Source organism: Rhinoraja longicauda, unplaced genomic scaffold (genome assembly GCF_053455715.1).
Source record: "Rhinoraja longicauda isolate Sanriku21f unplaced genomic scaffold, sRhiLon1.1 Scf000274, whole genome shotgun sequence".
NCBI classification, from domain to species: domain Eukaryota; kingdom Metazoa; phylum Chordata; class Chondrichthyes; order Rajiformes; family Arhynchobatidae; genus Rhinoraja; species Rhinoraja longicauda.
Genome location: NW_027601492.1, coordinates 14,450 through 31,290, shown reverse-complemented (window position 1 = coordinate 31,290; position 16,841 = coordinate 14,450). Strand labels below are relative to the sequence as shown.

At 52.2% G+C, this 16,841-nt stretch overlaps 1 protein-coding gene across 6 annotated transcripts in view; it reads right to left on the bottom strand.

Annotated features, from left to right (window-relative positions):
* The window catches only part of LOC144590726 (methyltransferase-like protein 27), a 127,989-nt gene that overhangs the window by 98,817 nt on the left and 12,331 nt on the right, over positions 1 to 16,841 (bottom strand). Inside the window, exons 1-2 of one of the 6 annotated variants that reach the window (XM_078395158.1) lie at positions 15,508 to 15,791; positions 13,993 to 14,181 (exon numbers count right to left, since the gene is read on the bottom strand). The gene's annotated coding sequence lies outside the window, so the exon portion shown is untranslated. The other 5 variants (XM_078395157.1, XM_078395156.1, XM_078395163.1 and 2 more) reach the window with 5 other exon arrangements.

Genomic DNA, 16,841 nt, shown 5'->3' with positions numbered 1-16,841 from the left:
GGTACTAAGGAAAAAAATGAAACATACAGTAGCACGCAAACAGTTCACAGCGCCTCCTCAATGAGCCTCAAACGCTAGGGAGTAGAAATAGGTTTTGAGCATGGACTTAAAGGAGTCGATGGAGGGGGCAGTTCTGATGGGGAGAGGGATGCTCTTTCCACCCTCCCCCTCTCTCCCTCCCCCCTCCCCCCTTTCCCCCCTCCCCCCCCTTTCCGCCCTCCCCTTCCACCCTCCCCTCCCCTCCCCCCTCCCTCCCCCTTCCCTCCCCCCACTCCCCTTCCCCCTTCCCCCTCCCCTCCTCCCTCCACACCTCCCTCCTCCCCCCCTCCCCCTTCCCTCCCTCCCCTTCTCCCGGTTACAATGTAAACCCTACGAGGACGGGCACAATGGGGAAAGAGGGGTACTGGGAAAAGGGGAGGTCCCCCTCCCTCCGCCCTTCCCCTCCCCCCCTCCCTCCCCCTCCCCCTCTCTCCCTCCCCCTCCCCCCTCTCTCCCTCCCCCCTTCCCCCCCTCCCCTTCCCCCCTCCCCTCCCCTACCCCCTCCCTCCCCCTCCCCTCCTCCCTCCACACCTCTCTCTCTCCCCCTTCCCTCCCTCCCCTCCTCCCGGTTACAATGGAAACCCTACGAGGACGGGCCCAACGGGCACACTTGAGATGGGTGCTACAGTGAGAAGCACTATGTGACCGCGAATGTTTCAAAACAAGCACTTAAAAAGCACTTATCTCTTTTTAAAGTATATTTTTTTATTGCAAGTCACTAAACATACACAGATCAGCATTGGGCCCATATGCTCGTGGGCCACCGGGGCAAGTGTTTCGAAAAAAGCACTGAGAGTGTGTATGGGGAGAGAGAGAATGGGGGGGGGGTCTGTGAATGGGGACTGGGGACAACAGGGGTCGTTGCGGAGGGGGCTTGGTGGTGGGGGAAAGAGGGGTACTGGGAAAAGGGGAGGTCCCACTTCCCCCATCAACCCCTTCCTCCCCCCTCCTTCCCACCTCCATCCCCACTCCCTCCCCCCCTCCCTCCCCCCTCAATCCCAACCTCCATCACCACTCAGCCCCTAACTCCCCCCTCCCTCCTTCCCTCCATCCCACCCTCCCCCACTCCCTCCCCCCTCCCTCCACCATTCCATCCCTCTCCCCCTCCCCCCTCCTTCCACCATCCCTCCACCCCTCCCGGTTACAATGGAAACCCTACAGGGACGGGCCCAACGGGGAAAGAGGGGTACTGGGAAAAGGGGAGATCCCCCTCCCTCCCCCCTTCCCCCTCCCTCCCCCCTCCCCCCTACCCCTCCTCCCCTCTCCCCCTCCCTCCCCCTACCCCTTCACTCCCCCCTTCCCCCCTCCCCTCCCTCCCCCCTCCTCCCTCCCTCCCCCTTCCCTCCCTCCCCTCCTCCCGGTTACAATGGAAACCCTACGAGGACGGGCCCAACGGGGAAAGAGGGGTACTGGGAAAAGGGGAGATCCCCCTCCCTCCCTCCCCCCTCACTCCCCCTTACCTCCCCCCTACCCCCCTCCCTCCCCTCTCCCTCCCTCCTCCCCCCTTCCCCCCCTCCCCTCCCCCTCCCCTCCCCTCCTCCCCTCCACACCTCCCTCCTCCCTCCCTCCCCCTCCCCTCCCTCCCCTCCTCCCGGTTACAATGGAAACCCTACGAGCACGGGCCCAATGGGGAAAGAGGGGTACTGGGAAAAGGGGAGGTCCCCCTCCCTCCCCCCTCACTCCCTTCTCCCTCCCCCCTCCCTCCCCCTCCCCTTCCCCCCTCCCTTTCCCCCCTCCCTCCCCTTCCCCCCTCCCCTCCCTCCCCCTCCCCCCTACCCCCTTCCCTCCCCTCTCCCTCCCTCCCTTCCCCCCTCCCTCCCCCCCTCCCTCCCCCTCCCCTCCCCCCTCCACACCTCCCTACTCCCTCCCTCCCCCTTCCCTACCCCCACTCCCCTCCCGGTTACAATGGAAACCCTACGAGGACGGGCCCAACGGGCACACTTGTTCTAGTATACTACTAAAACTCAGATCTTGAAGCGGAGTTTGTATGTATATTCCACTGATGAGGCTGAAGGCAATTCCGGCAAAACGGTGAACCGTAGCGCCACGATTTTTGAACCGCCTTAATCAGCATGCGGTTCGCTGCTGGAAAATGATATTTTTATTTAATTCGGACGCATATTATTTAAGTTACAGAGGTTTAAAAGTGCTGCCCCCCCTGATTTATCGAAGTTTTGACAGAAGGGGGGCGCTGCGGTGCGGATTTATTCTTCATTGTGATGTCACAATGCCCCTGTGAGATTAACTCAAGCAGACCCCCTTCCCCCCCCCCCGTGGTATTCAGCGTGTGATGTCACAATGCCCCTGTGACCCTCCCTCCCCCTTCCCCCCTCCCCCTCCCCTACCTCCCCCCACCCCCCCTTCCCCTCTCCCTATCCCCTCCCCCCCCTCCCCCCTTTCCCCCCTCCCCCCCTTTCCGCCCTCCCCTTCCCCCTCCCCTACCCCCCCTCCCCTCTCCCCCTCCTCCCCCCCTCCCTCCCCCCTCCCTCCCCCCTCCCTCCCCCTCACCCCTACCCCCTCACTCCCCCCTCCCCCCCTCCCCCCCCTCCCCCCTTTCCCCCCTCCCCCCCTTTCCGCCCTCCCCTTCCCCCCCTCCCCCTACCCCCCCTCCCCTCTCCCCCTCCCTCCCCCCTCCCTCCCCCCTCCCTCCCCCTCCCTCCCCCTCACCCCTACCCCCTCACTCCCCCCTTCCCCCCTCCCCTCCTCCCCCTCCCCTCCTCCCTCCACACCTCCCTCCTCCCTCCCTCCCCCTTCCCTCCCTCCCCTCCTCCGGTTACAATGGAAACCCTACGAGGACGGGCCCAACGGGGAAAGAGGGGTACTGGGAAAAGGGGAGGTCCCCCTCCCCCCTCCCCCTTCCCCCCTCCCTCCCACCCCCTCCCCCCTCCCCTCCCCGCTCCCCTCCCCTCCCCTCTCCCTCCCTTCCCCCCACCTCTGCCCCCTTCCTCCCCCCCCTCCTCTCCCCCCCTCCTCTCCCCCCCCCTCTCCTCTCCCCCTCTCCTCTCCCCCCTCTCCTCTCCCCCCCTCTCCTCTCCCCCCCTCTCCTCTCCCCCCTCTCCTCTCCCCCCTCTCCTCTCCCCCCTCTCCTCTCCCCCCCTCTCCTCTCCCCCTTCCCTCCCCCCTCCCCCTCCCTTCCCCCCTCCCTTTCCCCTCCCTTCCCCCCCTTCCCCCCTCCCTTACACCCTCTCCTCCCCTACGAGGAAACCCTACGAGGACGGGCCCAACGGGGAAAGAGAGGTACTGGGAAAAGGGGAGGTCCCCCTCCCCCCTCCCCCTTCCCCCTCCCTCCCACCCCCTCCCCCCTCCCCTCCCCCCTCCCCTCCACTCCCCTCTCCCTCCCCTTCCCCCCACCTCTGCCCCCTTCCTCCCCCCCCTCCTCTCCCCCCCCCTCTCCCCCCCCCTCTCCCCCCCTCTCCTCTCCCCCCTCTCCTCTCCCCCCCTCTCCTCTCCCCCCCTCTCCTCTCCCCCCTCTCCTCTCCCCCCTCTCCTCTCCCCCCTCTCCTCTCCCCCCTCTCCTCTCCCCCCCTCTCCTCTCCCCCTTCCCTCCCCCCTCCCCCTCCCTTCCCCCCTCCCTTTCCCCTCCCTCCCCCCCCCCTTCCCCCCTCCCTTACACCCTCTCCTCCCCTACGAGGAAACCCTACGAGGACGGGCCCAACGGGGAAAGAGAGGTACTGGAAAAGTGGAGGTCCCCCTCCCCCCTCCCCCTTCCCCCCTCCCTCCCACCCCCTCCCCCTTCCCCTCCCCCTCCCCTCCCCCTCCCCTTCCCCCCACCTCTGCCCCCTTCCTCCCCCCCCTCCTCTCCCCCCCTCCTCTCCCCCCCTCTCCTCTCCCCCCTCTCCTCTCCCCCCCTCTCCTCTCCCCCCCCTCTCCTCTCCCCCCTCTCCTCTCCCCCCTCTCCTCTCCCCCCTCTCCTCTCCCCCCCTCTCCTCTCCCCCCTTCCCTCCCCCCTCCCCCTCCCTTCCCCCTCCCTTTCCCCTCCCTTCCCCCCCCTTCCCCCCTCCCTTACACCCTCTCCTCCCCTCTCCCCCCTCCCTCCCTCCCCACTCTCCTCTCCTCCCTACCTCATCCCTCCCTCCCCCCTTCCCCGCAGGGAAAAGGGGAGAGCCCCCTCCCTCCCCCTTCCCCCTCCCATCCCTCCCCCCTTCCCCCCTTCCCCCCTCCCCCCTACCCCCCCTCCCTCCCCCCTAAAATTTTATTTTAAAAAAAAAGATAAAAGACAGAGATTTCATAGATAAGTTTACTTTCTTTTTTAACAAAAGAACATTTATTTCACATAAGTTTAATTTCATTTATAACAAAGACATAAGCTGCTGCTCTATAGATAAGTTTAATTTCTTTTTCAACAAAGAATGCTGTTTATTTTAAAGTAAAATAGACCCCTCTCCTCTCTCCCCCCTCTCCTCTCCTCTCTCCCCTCTCCTCTCCCCCTCTCCCCCCCTCTCCCTCTCCTCTCCCCCTCTCCCCCCTCTCCCCTCTCCCCTCTCCTCTCCCCCCTCTCCTCTCCCCCTCCCCTCTCCTCTCCCCCTCCCCTCTCCTCTCCCCCTCTCCTCTCCTCTCCCCTCCCCCTCTCCTCTCCCCCTCCCCCTCTCCTCTCCTCTCCCCCTCTCCTCTCCCCCTCTCCTCTCCCCCCCCTCTCCTCTCCCCCTCTCCTCTCCCCCCTCTCCCCTCTCCTCTCCCCCCTCTCCTCTCCCCCTCCCCTCTCTCCTCTCCCCTCTCCTCTCCCCCCTCTCCTCCCCCCCTCCTCCCCCCCTCCTCCTCCCCCCCCTCCTCCTCCCCCCTCCTCCTCTCCCCCCCTCCTCCTCTCCCTCCCCTCCTCTCCCCTCCTCTCCCCCCTCCTCTCCCCCCCCCTCCCCTCCTCTCCCCTCCTCTCCCCCCCTCCTCTCCCCTCCTCTCCCCCCCTCCTCTCCCCTCCTCCCCCTCCCCTCCTCCCTCCCTCCCTCCTCTCCCCCCCTCCTCTCCCCTCCTCTCCCCTCCTCTCCCCCCTCCTCTCCCCCCTCCTCTCCCCCCTCCTCTCCCCGAAGCGGAAGTGTAGTCGCCGTCGCCTCTCCCGCTGTTTGATTTCATTTATAACAAAGACATTTATTTAAAATGAGGAATGTGATTTTCATTAACTTTGATTTTATTTATTTTAAAAAAGCTGCTGCTCTATAGATAAGTTTATTTCCTTTTCAACAAAGAACGCTGTTTATTTTAAAGTAAAAACGCGGTTTTTTTCATTGGGTTTCACCCTCCCTGTTAGCGCCCGATTGGTTGGGTCTTTACGTGGGGTACAGTGATTGGCTCCACCATCCCTGTTAGCACCCGATTGGCTGGGTCTCTACGTGGGGTGCAGTGATTGGCTCCACCCTCCCTGTTAGCGCCCGATTGGCTGGGTCTCTACGTGGGGTGCAGTGATTGGCTCCAACCTCACACTCGATGTGGGTGGAGCAGTTGATTTGAACTGACACCAACTGCCATAACCAACAGTCCACCGTGCTGCTGGTTGAGGACAGGCTCCAGCATCGCTCAGGAGGGCAGTTTAATCCAAATACAGAAAGAATATTTATAGATAAGTTTCTTATCATTTCCAACAGAAAAATTACATTTATTTTAAACGGTACGAGATTTCCATTGCATTTAATTTTATTTTAAAAAAAAGATAAGTTTACTTTCTTTTTTAACAAAAGAACATTTATTTCACATAAGTTTAATTTCATTTATAACAAAGACATAAGCTGCTGCTCTATAGATAAGTTTAATTTCCTTTTCAACAAAGAGCGCTGTTTATTTTAAAGTAAAATAGACCCCTCTCCTCTCCACCCCCTCTCCTCCCCTCCCCTCCCCTCCCCTCTCCTCTCCTCTCCCCCCCCCCCTCTCCTCTCCCCCCCTCTCCTCCCCCCCCTCTCCTCCCCCCCCCTCTCCTCCCCCCCTCTCCTCTCCCCCCTCTCCTCTCCCCCTCTCCTTTCCTCTCCTCTCCCCCTTCTCCTTTCCTCTCCTCTCCCCCCCTCTCCTCTCCCCCCCTCTCCTCTCCCCCCCTCTCCTCTCCCCCCTCTCCTCTCCCCTCTCCTTTCCTCTCCTCTCCCCCTCTCCTTTCCTCTCCTCTCCCCCCCTCTCCTCTCCCCCCCTCTCCTCTCCCCCCCTTTCCTCTCCCCCCTCTCCTCTCCCCCCCTCTCCTCCCCTCCCCTCCCCTCTCCCCCTCTCCTCTCCCCCCCTCATCTCTCCCCCCCCCTCTCCTCTCCCCCCCCTCTCCTCTCCCCCCCCTCTCCTCTCCCCCCCTCTCCTCTCCCCCCCTCCTCTCCCCCTCCTCCTCTCCCCGAAGCGGAAGTGTAGTCGCCGTCGCCTCTCCCGCTGTTTGATTTCATTTATAACAAAGACATTTATTTAAAATGAGGAATGTGATTTTCATTAAGTTTGATTTTATTTATTTTAAAAAAGCTGCTGCTCTATAGATAAGTTTATTTCCTTTTCAACAAAGAACGCTGTTTATTTTAAAGTAAAAACGCGGTTTTTTTCATTGGGTTTCACCCTCCCTGTTAGCGCCCGATTGGTTGGGTCTTTACGTGGGGTACAGTGATTGGCTCCACCATCCCTGTTAGCACCCGATTGGCTGGGTCTCTACGTGGGGTGCAGTGATTGGCTCCACCCTCCCTGTTAGCGCCCGATTGGCTGGGTCTCTACGTGGGGTGCAGTGATTGGCTCCACCCTCCCTGTGAGCGCCCGATTGGCTGGGTCTCTACGTGGGGTGCAGTGATTGGCTCCACCCTCCCTGTTAGCGCCCGATTGGCTGGGTCACTACGTGGGGTGCAGTGATTGGCTCCAACCTCACACTCGATGTGGGTGGAGCAGTTGATTTGAACTGACACCAACTGCCGTAACCAACAGTCCACCGTGCTGCTGCTGCTGGTTGAGGACAGGCTCCAGCATCGCTTAGGAGGGCAGTTTAATTGAAATACAGAAAGAATATTTATAGATAAGTTTCTTATCATTTCCAACAGAAAAATTACATTTATTTTAAACGGTATGAGATTTCCATTGCATTTAATTTTATTTTTTTAAAAAAAGATAAAAGACAGAGATTTCATAGATAAGTTTACTTTCTTTTTTAACAAAAGAACATTTATTTCACATAAGTTCCCTCCCCTCTCCCTCCCCCCCTTCCTCCTCCCTTCCCCCCTCCCCTCCCCCCTCCCATCCCCCCCTCTCCCCCTCCCTCCCCCTACCCCCCTCCCTCCCCTCTCCCTCCCCTCCCCTCCCCCCCTCCCTCCCCTCCTCCCTCCCCCAACTCTCCCCCTTTCCTCCCCTCCCGGTTACAATGGAAACCCTACGAGGACGGGCCCAACGGGCCCACTTGGTCTAGTATACTATTAAAACTCAGATGTTGTATCTATATATATATATTCCACTGATGTCGGCTGAATACGGCAATTCCGGCAAAACGGTGAACCGTAGCGCCACGATTTTTGAACCGCCTTAATCAGCATGCGGTTCGCTGCTGGAAAATGATATTTTTATTTAATTCGGACGCATATTTTTTAAGTTACAGAGGTTTAAAAGTGCTGCCCCCCCTGATTTATCGAAGTTTTGACAGAAGGGGGGCGCTGCGGTGCGGATTGTGATGTCACAATGCCCCTGTGAGATGAACTCGAGCTGACCCCCCTTCCCCCACAGCGGTATTCAGCGTGTGACGTCACAATGCCCCTGTGCTACATTGTTGCGAAGAGCTGTCAAGTCAAGTCCATTTTATTTGTATAGCACATTTAAAAACAACCCACGTTGACCAAAGTGCTGTACATCTGATTAGGTACTAAGGAAAAAAATGAAACATACAGTGGCACGCAAACAGTTCACAGCGCCTCCTCAATGAGCCTCAAACGCTAGGGAGTAGAAATAGGTTTTGAGCCTGGACTTAAAGGAGTCGATGGAGGGGGCAGTTCTGATGGGGAGAGGGATGCTCTTTCCACCCTCCCCCTCTCTCCCTCCCCCCTCCCCCCTCCCCCCTTTCCCCCCTCCCCCCCTTTCCGCCCTCCCCTTCCCCTCCTCCCTCCTCCCTCCCTCCCCCTTCCCTCCCTCCCCTCCTCCCGGTTACAATGGAATCCCTACGAGGACGGGCCCAACGGGGAAAGTGGGGTACTGGGAAAAGGGGAGAGCCCCCTCCCTCCCCCCTTCCCCCTCCCTCCCCCTCCCCCCTACCCCCCCTCCCCTCTCCCCCTCCCTCCCCCTCCCTCCCCCTACCCCCTCACTCCCCCCTTCCCCCCTCCCCTCCCCCCCTCCCTCCCCCTCCCCACCTCCCTCCTCCCTCCCTCCCCCTTCCCTCCCTCCCCTCCTCCCGGTTACAATGGAAACCCTACGAGGACGGGCCCAATGGGGAAAGAGGGGTACTGGGTAAAGGGGAGGTCCCCCTCCTCCCCCCTTCCCCCCTCCCCTCCCCCTCCCTCCCCCTAACCCCCTCCCTCCCTCCCCTCTCCCTCCCCCTACCCCATCCCCTCCCCCCTCCTTCCCCATCTCCCTCCACACCTCCCTCCTCCCTCCACACCTCCCTCCTCCCTCCCTCCCCCTTCCCTCCCTCCCGTCCTCCCGGTTACAATGGAAACCCTACGAGGACAGGCCCAACGGGGAAAGAGGGGAACTGGGAAAAGGGGAGGTCCCCCTCCTTCCCCCCTTCCCCCCTCCCCTCCCCTCCCAAACAGTTCACAGTACCTCCTCAATTAGCCTCAAAAGCTAGGGAGTAGAAATAGGTTTTGAGCCTGGACTTAAAGGAGTCGATGGAGGAGGCAGTTCTGATGGGGAGAGGGATGCTCTTTCAAACCTTCCCCTCTCTCCCTCCCCCCTCCCCCCCCTCCCCCCTTTCCGCCCTCCCCTTCCCCCCCTCCCTCCCCACCTCCCTCCTCCCTCCCTCCCTCCCTCCCCTCCTCCCGGTTACAATGGAAACCCTACAAGGACGGGCACAACGGGGAAAGAGGGGTACTGGGAAAAGGGGAGGTCCTCCTCCCTCCCCCCCTTCCCTCTCCCCTTCCCCCCTCCCCCTTCCCCCCTCCCCTCCCTCCCTCCCCCCTCCCTCCCCCCTACCCTCTCCCTCCCCTCTCCCTCCCCCCTCCCCTCCCCCCTCCCATCCCACAACGGGTAAAGAGGGGTACTGGGAAAACAGGTGGTCCCCCTCCCCCCTCCCTCCCCGCCTCCCGGTTACAATGGAAACCCTACGAGGACGGGCCCAACGGGCCCACTTGGTCTAGTATATACTATTAAAACTCAGATCTTGTATGTATATATATATATTCCACTGATGTCGGCTGAATACGGCAATTCCGGCAAAACGGTGAACCATAGCGCCATGATTTTTGTACCGCCTTAATCAGCATGCGGTTCGCTTCTGGAAAATGATATTTTTATTTAATTCGGGCGCATATTTTTTAAGTTACAGAGGTTTAAAAGTGCTGCCCCCCTCATTTATCGAAGTTTTGACAGAAGGGGGGCGCTGCGGTGCGGCAGTGCTCAGTACGCATGCGCGGAATCTCCTCGCTCTGTACTCAGCACGCATGCGCGGCATCTCCTCACTCGCACCAAAACAATGGACGCCGTTAGCGGCGCCAGCCCGCGATCACCGGCTCACCTCTCCTCTCTCCCCTTGCTTCTCTCCTCTCTCCCACACCCGGGAGAACATCTCCCCGCTATCCCCCCCCCCCCCCCCCGGGCCTTTGAATGATGCGATCTCCCGAAGCCCCCCCCCCACCGGACTTTTCACAGATCCGATCACCCGCACCCCCCCCCCCCCCCGGGCCTTTAACTGATGCTAAGAGTGTGTCTGGGGGAGAGAAGATGGGGGGGGGTCTGAGAATGGGGAATGGGACAACAGGGGTAGTGCGGAGGGGAATTGGTGGTGGGGGAAAGAGGGGTACTGGGAAAAGGGGAGGTCCATATCCCTCCCCTCTCCCCCATCCCACCCTCCCCCCTCTCTCCCCCCCCCCCCCTCCCTCCCTCCTTACCACCCCATCTCTCATCACCCTCCCCCCCTCCCTCCACCCTCCATCCTCAACACATCCCTCCCTCCACCACTCCCTCCCCCTTGATCACTCCACACCTCCCTCCCCCAAACCTCCCTCCCCCCTTCACTCCCTCACCCCCTCCCGGATACAATAGAAACCCTAAGAGGACGGGCCAAAGGGGAGAGTGTGGGGAGAGTAAGAGTGGGGATGGGGGACGAGAGAATGGGGGAGTGGGGAATGGGCCAACACCTCTCCTCTCTCCCCTTGCTTCTCTCCTCTCTCCCACACCCGGGAGAACATCTCCCCGCTATCCCCCCCCCCCCCGGGCCTTTGAATGATGCGATCTCCCGAAGCCCCCCCCCCCACCGGACTTTTCACTGATCCAATCACCCCCCCCCCCCCCCGGGCCTTTAACTGATGCTAAGAGTGTGTCTGGGGGAGAGAAAATGGGGGGGGGGGGCTGAGAATGGGGAATGGGACAACAGGGGTAGTGCGGAGGGGAATTGGTGGTGGGGGAAAGAGGGGTACTGGGAAAAGGGGAGGTCCATATCCCTCCCCTCTCCCCCATCCCTCACTCCCCCCTCTCTCCCTCCACAAATACCACCCAAATACCACCCCATCTCTCATCACCCTCCCCCCCTCCCTCCACCCTCCATCCTCAACACATCCCTCCCTCCACCACTCCCTCCCCCTCGATCACTCCACACCTCCCTCCCCCAAACCTCCCTCTCCCTCCCTTCCCCCCTTCACTCCCTCACCCCCTCCCGGATACAATGGAAACCCTAAGAGGACGGGCCAAAGGGGAGAGTGTGGGGAGAGTAAGAGTGGGGATGGGGGACGAGAGAATGGGGGAGTGGGGAATGGGCCCAACGGGCCCACTTTGTCTAGTACATAATAAAATTGCAGCTCTCAAATATAAGTTAAATTATATTCTCTCAGCTCATATTTTAAGGCTTTTTCAATATACTAAACAAAAACATTTTGAATTTGGAGATAAACCACAGAAACTGCTAGCACGTCAACTCCGTAAATTAGAAGATGATTCTACAATTCATAAAATTAGATCAGAAAACGGAGATTTGCTTAAATTACCTAAGGATATTAATCAGAGATTTTTGCAATTTTATCAGTCATTATATTCATCAAAAATAACAGATAGCTCTGCGCAGACGCAAAACATATTGCAGGAATGTAACCTTCCTGGTTTGAATGTGAGTGATAGAAATTCACTGGGCGCAGAAATAACTATGAAAGACGTTGAAGAGACCATTAAATCCATGAAAAATGGGAAGACTCCTGGCCCTGATGGCTTAAATAATGAATTTTATAAAATTTTTAGTGATTTGATCTCTCCACGTTTGCAAACTGTATATAGTCACGCCTTTAAACAACAGAGATTACCGCAAACTCTGACTGAATCAACAATAATCCTCATTCCTAAAAAAGATAAGGATTCTGAAGACCCTGGTTCGTATAGAGCGATAGCTCTTTTAAATACTGATCAGAAGATATTAGCGAAAATCTTAGCTCATAGATTAAGTCTAGTTATAGATAAATTGATACACCCCGATCAATCAGGCTTTATAGCCAAACGATATTCATTTTTCAATTTGAGACGCTTGTTCAATATAATATATTCAAATAGACTATTAAACGAAGATTTAGCAATCATCTCGCTAGATGCTGAAAAAGCATTTGATCAAGTAGAATGGCCCTATCTTTTCTCAGTGATGGAAAAATTTCAATTAGGTGAAAATTTTTGTTCATGGGTGAAACTTTTATATACATCCCCAACAGCTAGAATATTAACTAATCAAATGCTGTCATCCAAATTTCATTTATCTAGGGGTTGTAGACAAGGATGTCCACTATCACCGCTTCTATTTGCCCTTATTATAGAACCACTTGCTGAGAGTATTAGATCAAATTCAGATATTCACGGCTACAACACTAAACATACAACCAATAAAATTTCTTTATATGCGGATGATGTATTAATATACATTACAAAGCCAGAAATTAGCATTCCGAATTTATTAAATCTCACAATTCAATTTGGTTCATTTTCAGGTTATAGAATTAACTGGTACAAAAGTGAAATTATGCCAATAATGGAGCATAATCCGGCCATACTTCAACAATTTCCTTTTAAAATTGCCTATGAAAAGTTTAAATATCTTGGAATTTACGTGACTAGGAAATATACTTCTTTATTTAAATTAAATTTTCCTCCTTTACTCACTAAATTACACAGAAATATCCAATTTTGGAAAACACTTCCTATATCATTAGTTGGTCGTAGTAATGCTATAAAGATGATCTTTCTCTCACAGCTACTATACTTATTTCAAGCAATTCCGATCTATCTTCCAAAAAAGTTTTTTTTTAAAATTGATTCAATTGTTACTAATTTTATTTGGGACTACAAGACTCATAGAATAAATAAAAGACATCTATGTAAGTCTAAAACTAATGGAGGAATTGCCTTACCTAATTTCTTATTTTATTATTGGGCGGTTAATATTAAAAATATAACCTGCTGGTTGGATGATTCTGATCAACAACCGGATTGGTTAAAGATGGAGAAAGAGGATTGTTTACCATTTGATATTGGTGCGATCCTCTTAGCTCCAATAAATTTAAATAAAAAAACATATGGAGGTAATCCCATTATACACAGTGTTATCCGTATCTGGAAACAATTAAATCTTACGTTAAAATTGAGTAAATTATCTGTTTTCCTTCCTATTGCGAATAACCCTTCTTTTAAACCGTCTGTCTTAGATAGAGGATTTGCTCCATGGAAAAGTTATGGAATTAAAAGGGTGGGAGATCTTTATCATAAAGGAACTTTTCTTTCTTTTCAGGATTTACAGCAGAAGTATGGATTACATGTTAATAATTATTTTAGATATTTACAACTTAGAGATTATGTAAAATTACACATGCAAGAATATAAGTTTAGAGGTCCAGAAACACTTGATGTATGCCTGAATCGACATTATAATTCAAATAAATTAATATCCTTTATTTATAACACTCTCCTAGACACTGACATTCTGTCATCAGAATCTTATAGACGAGCATGGGAGGACGAATTGGATCAGCTCATAATGCAAGATATATGGGATGAAAGTTTACAACATATACACCAATGTTCATTAAATACTAGACATTCCTTAATACAATTTAAAATAATACATTGATTACATTATTCGAAGACGAAATTAAATAGGATTTTTCCTAGTATCTCTCCTATTTGTGATAAATGTCAATTTCAAGAAGCTAATTTAACTCATATTTTCGTAACTTGTATAAAAATGCAAAACTTCTGGTTGGAGATTTTAAAAATAGTTTCTAAAGTTATTAACAAGCAATTGGATATGGATCCAAAATTAATTATATTAGGAGTATCAGAACATACTACAAACTTTACAACAAGTCAGGTACATTTTCTTGATTACAGTCTAATAACTGCGAAAAAATTAATACTTAAATTTTGGAAAAAACCAATAACCCCCACAATTAAAATGTGGACTACGGAAATGACAGAGACCCTGCATTTGGAAAAAATAAGATTTGCCTTAATTGACAAACCTGAGTTATTTTTTAAAATATGGTCTCCATTTATTGAATTTTTAGAAAAGTAAATGGGTTTGGCACAGGACTAAAATAAAAATTTTAAATTAAAAGTTGAAACTTGAGTTAAGGGTTGGATGTACAACTGTGGTTATTGTCTCCCGGATCTACTCCCTTTAATTTTTATAGTTATATCTTTTTTTTAATCCTCTTATTCTTTCTTCCCAATAGTTTATAGTTTTTTTTTGTTGTTTTTTTGTTGTTGTTTTTTTTCCTTTCTTCTTTATTTTTTATTTTCTCTCTTTAAAAATTTAAAAATTGAAGCTATGTAAGAACTCTGTAACAAATGTGTCTTTTATTTCTATTTGTACATATGCTTTTCAAAAAAAAAAAGAAAAAAAAAGAAAGGTCTCACCCGAAACATAAGTCTCAAGAAGGTTCTCGACCCGAAACGTCACCTATTTCTTTTCTCCAGAGATGCTGCCAAGTTACTCCAGCTTTTTGTGTCTATCTTTGGATCCTGAAACTGTGAGGCAGCAGCACTAACTCATGTTTATGCAATCTCTTTTATGTCTTGTTTGAGTCGTTGTTGAGATGTTTCCACCTGTAAGTTTAGGTTTAGGTTTGTTATTGTCAAGTGTACAGTGGTATAGTGAAAAGCTTTGTTTTGCTTGCTATCCAATCAGTCAGATATTACTATAAATAAATACAATCAAGACAAACTCAAGTACAATGGGAAGAGCGTAGGAGAAGGCACAGAGTGCAGAATATAATCCTGAGCAATCTGACATAACAGCTCCAAAGACAAAGTTCAATGTCCACAATTAGTTGAGGTGAATCAGACTGTATCTAGCCTGTGGAAGGACCATTCAGAAGCCAAGTAGCAAGAAGCTGGTCCTGAATCTGGTCGTGTGCATTTTCAACCTGCTGTATGTTCTGCCCAACGGGAGCAGGGAGAAGGCATAACCCGAATAGATCATGACTGAATTGGTGGTTCTGGCATAGAACCACCTCGATACTCTCAGAATTGGTGGTTCTGGCACAGAAGAGGAGTTGAGGTCAGCTTAGATCAACCATAATCATATTGAATAGTGAGGCAAACACGATGGGCCAGGTAATGGACACAAAGTGCTGGAGTAACTCAGCGGGTCAGACAGAATCTCTGGAGAAAAGGAATAGGTGATGTTTTGGGTCAAAACCCTTCTTCATCAGGTGGCCTATTCTTGCTTCCCTTTTCATGTATGTTTTTTCTGTTCTCAATCTTAGGAACATTTCCTCAGGATCCTTGCAGGCTGCCTCTACTGAGATATGCTACATGCAATACTCACTGCTCACTGCAGGAATCCAGGAGAGTAGAGCCAACTGGATGGGAAAGCCCACTGTTAACAACTGTGACCTTAGCATTCACCCGACATTTGGCTACACGTTATTCCACATTTCTGCTTCTCATATTCTTTACTCTTACGTCTAGACTTTTCTCTTCTTTTATCTGCTTCCTGACCCCCACCCACAAACTGGGGACACCCAACATCTTTACAACCATGTTTTTCTTTCTTTTATAAAAGCACCTGCAGGCACTCTATTCCATATGTTCTGTCAGGTGATAAACCTTTCCCCTTGGTCCACTCTGGTAATTTCTCTATTTTCTTTACACTCTCTGGTCCATAATGCATGTTCTGTACATATATCCTCTTGGAGTTCATTTTACATGACTTCTCTTAGCATTCAGAATTACCCATATTATAACACTAACTCTTACACAGGTACCTGACTTACTCATACAATGAGACTCAAACCCACACTCACAGTTCTCGAACCTGAACAACCAAATGTCATTCACGTTTATTCCGGCTTCCGCAGCGCCCTTCGCCCACCTGGATTCAAGAAGGTACTCGTGGCAGAAAAGACACGATGTAAGAGAAATCCTTACCTTTTTTTTAGTGCCGGCTGTCTCGGCTGTTACCAGAGCTGTGTTTGCACGAATCTAAGTCGGTGGAAGAGATTGTGATCTCGTTTGAACCTCCAAAACTCGGAATAATTTACAGGAGATGCGAGTGACTATCAAACTGCAGCTACTTTATTTGCTATAATGTGTCAGCCAAGGGGAGCATATTCAAAGCATATAGTATATTTATACCATTTTTGATAGCAGAAGAGCAAAGTTAGTCAAATGCATTTTTTTTACATGGTTAACTATTGTGATCCAGCATTCTGTAATTTTCCACTGAAAAACAGAATTGATTATCTACAAAGAAGATTAGAGTGGGTCTATGTGTAGCCTTGAGCTCACTAGCTTATCCTTGTGTTCAGCAGGTTTATTTATTTTAACTCTATGGGTCACCTGAACCAGGCATGTTTAGCCTATCTCTGAACGGTACATTCACTGGAGTAAAGTTTGATTCCCACAGAAGCAATTACTGCCCATGTTGAAAGACAAAATGGAAGAACAGCTCAGTTCTTCCCACAATTCCCACAGAAGGAATGCGTGGAGGTTGAGGAGAAATAGGTGTGGGTCCAGGTGGGGCACAAGGGAGACCAATGGGGACAAAGAAAAGGGGGGTGGGGGAGTAGGGGGAGTGGGGGTTTGCTTGTTAGAGGTTACCTAAAAATGGAGAATTCAATGTTCATACCTTGCGTTGTAAACTACCCAAGCAGAATATGAGATATTGCTCCTCAACTTTGCATGTGGCCTCACTCTGGCAATGGAGGAGGCCCAGGACAGAAAGGTCAGAATTACACATTTTAGTTTTGTTTAGTTTAGAGATACAGCGTGGAAACAGGCCCTTCAGCCCACCGAGTCTACGCCGACCAGCGATCCCAGATACTGATACAATCCTACACACAATAAGGACAATTTTACCAGGCCGATTAAACTACAAACATCTTTGGAGTGTCGGAGGAAATCGGAGCACCCGGAGTAAACCCACACAGATCACGGGGGGAATGTACAAACTCCGTATGGACCGCCCCCGTAGTCCGGATCGAACCCAGGTCTTTGGTGCTGTAAGGCAGCAACTCTACCGCTGCACCATTTGTTCCCCATTTGCACCATTTGCAGCCCAATTATTCGACCAAACCCAGATTCTCCTACGTTCACTGCTTAAAGATTAAGCCGACTGAATTATATCATAGATCTTCACTTATAGTAAACACATGTAAATGTTTTTAAAAGTTCCACATAAACACCGGAACCACTGAAATATCTCCATAAACTGACCAAGCTACCACATGTGGGGATGGTAGTTCCACATAATACTGCATGTG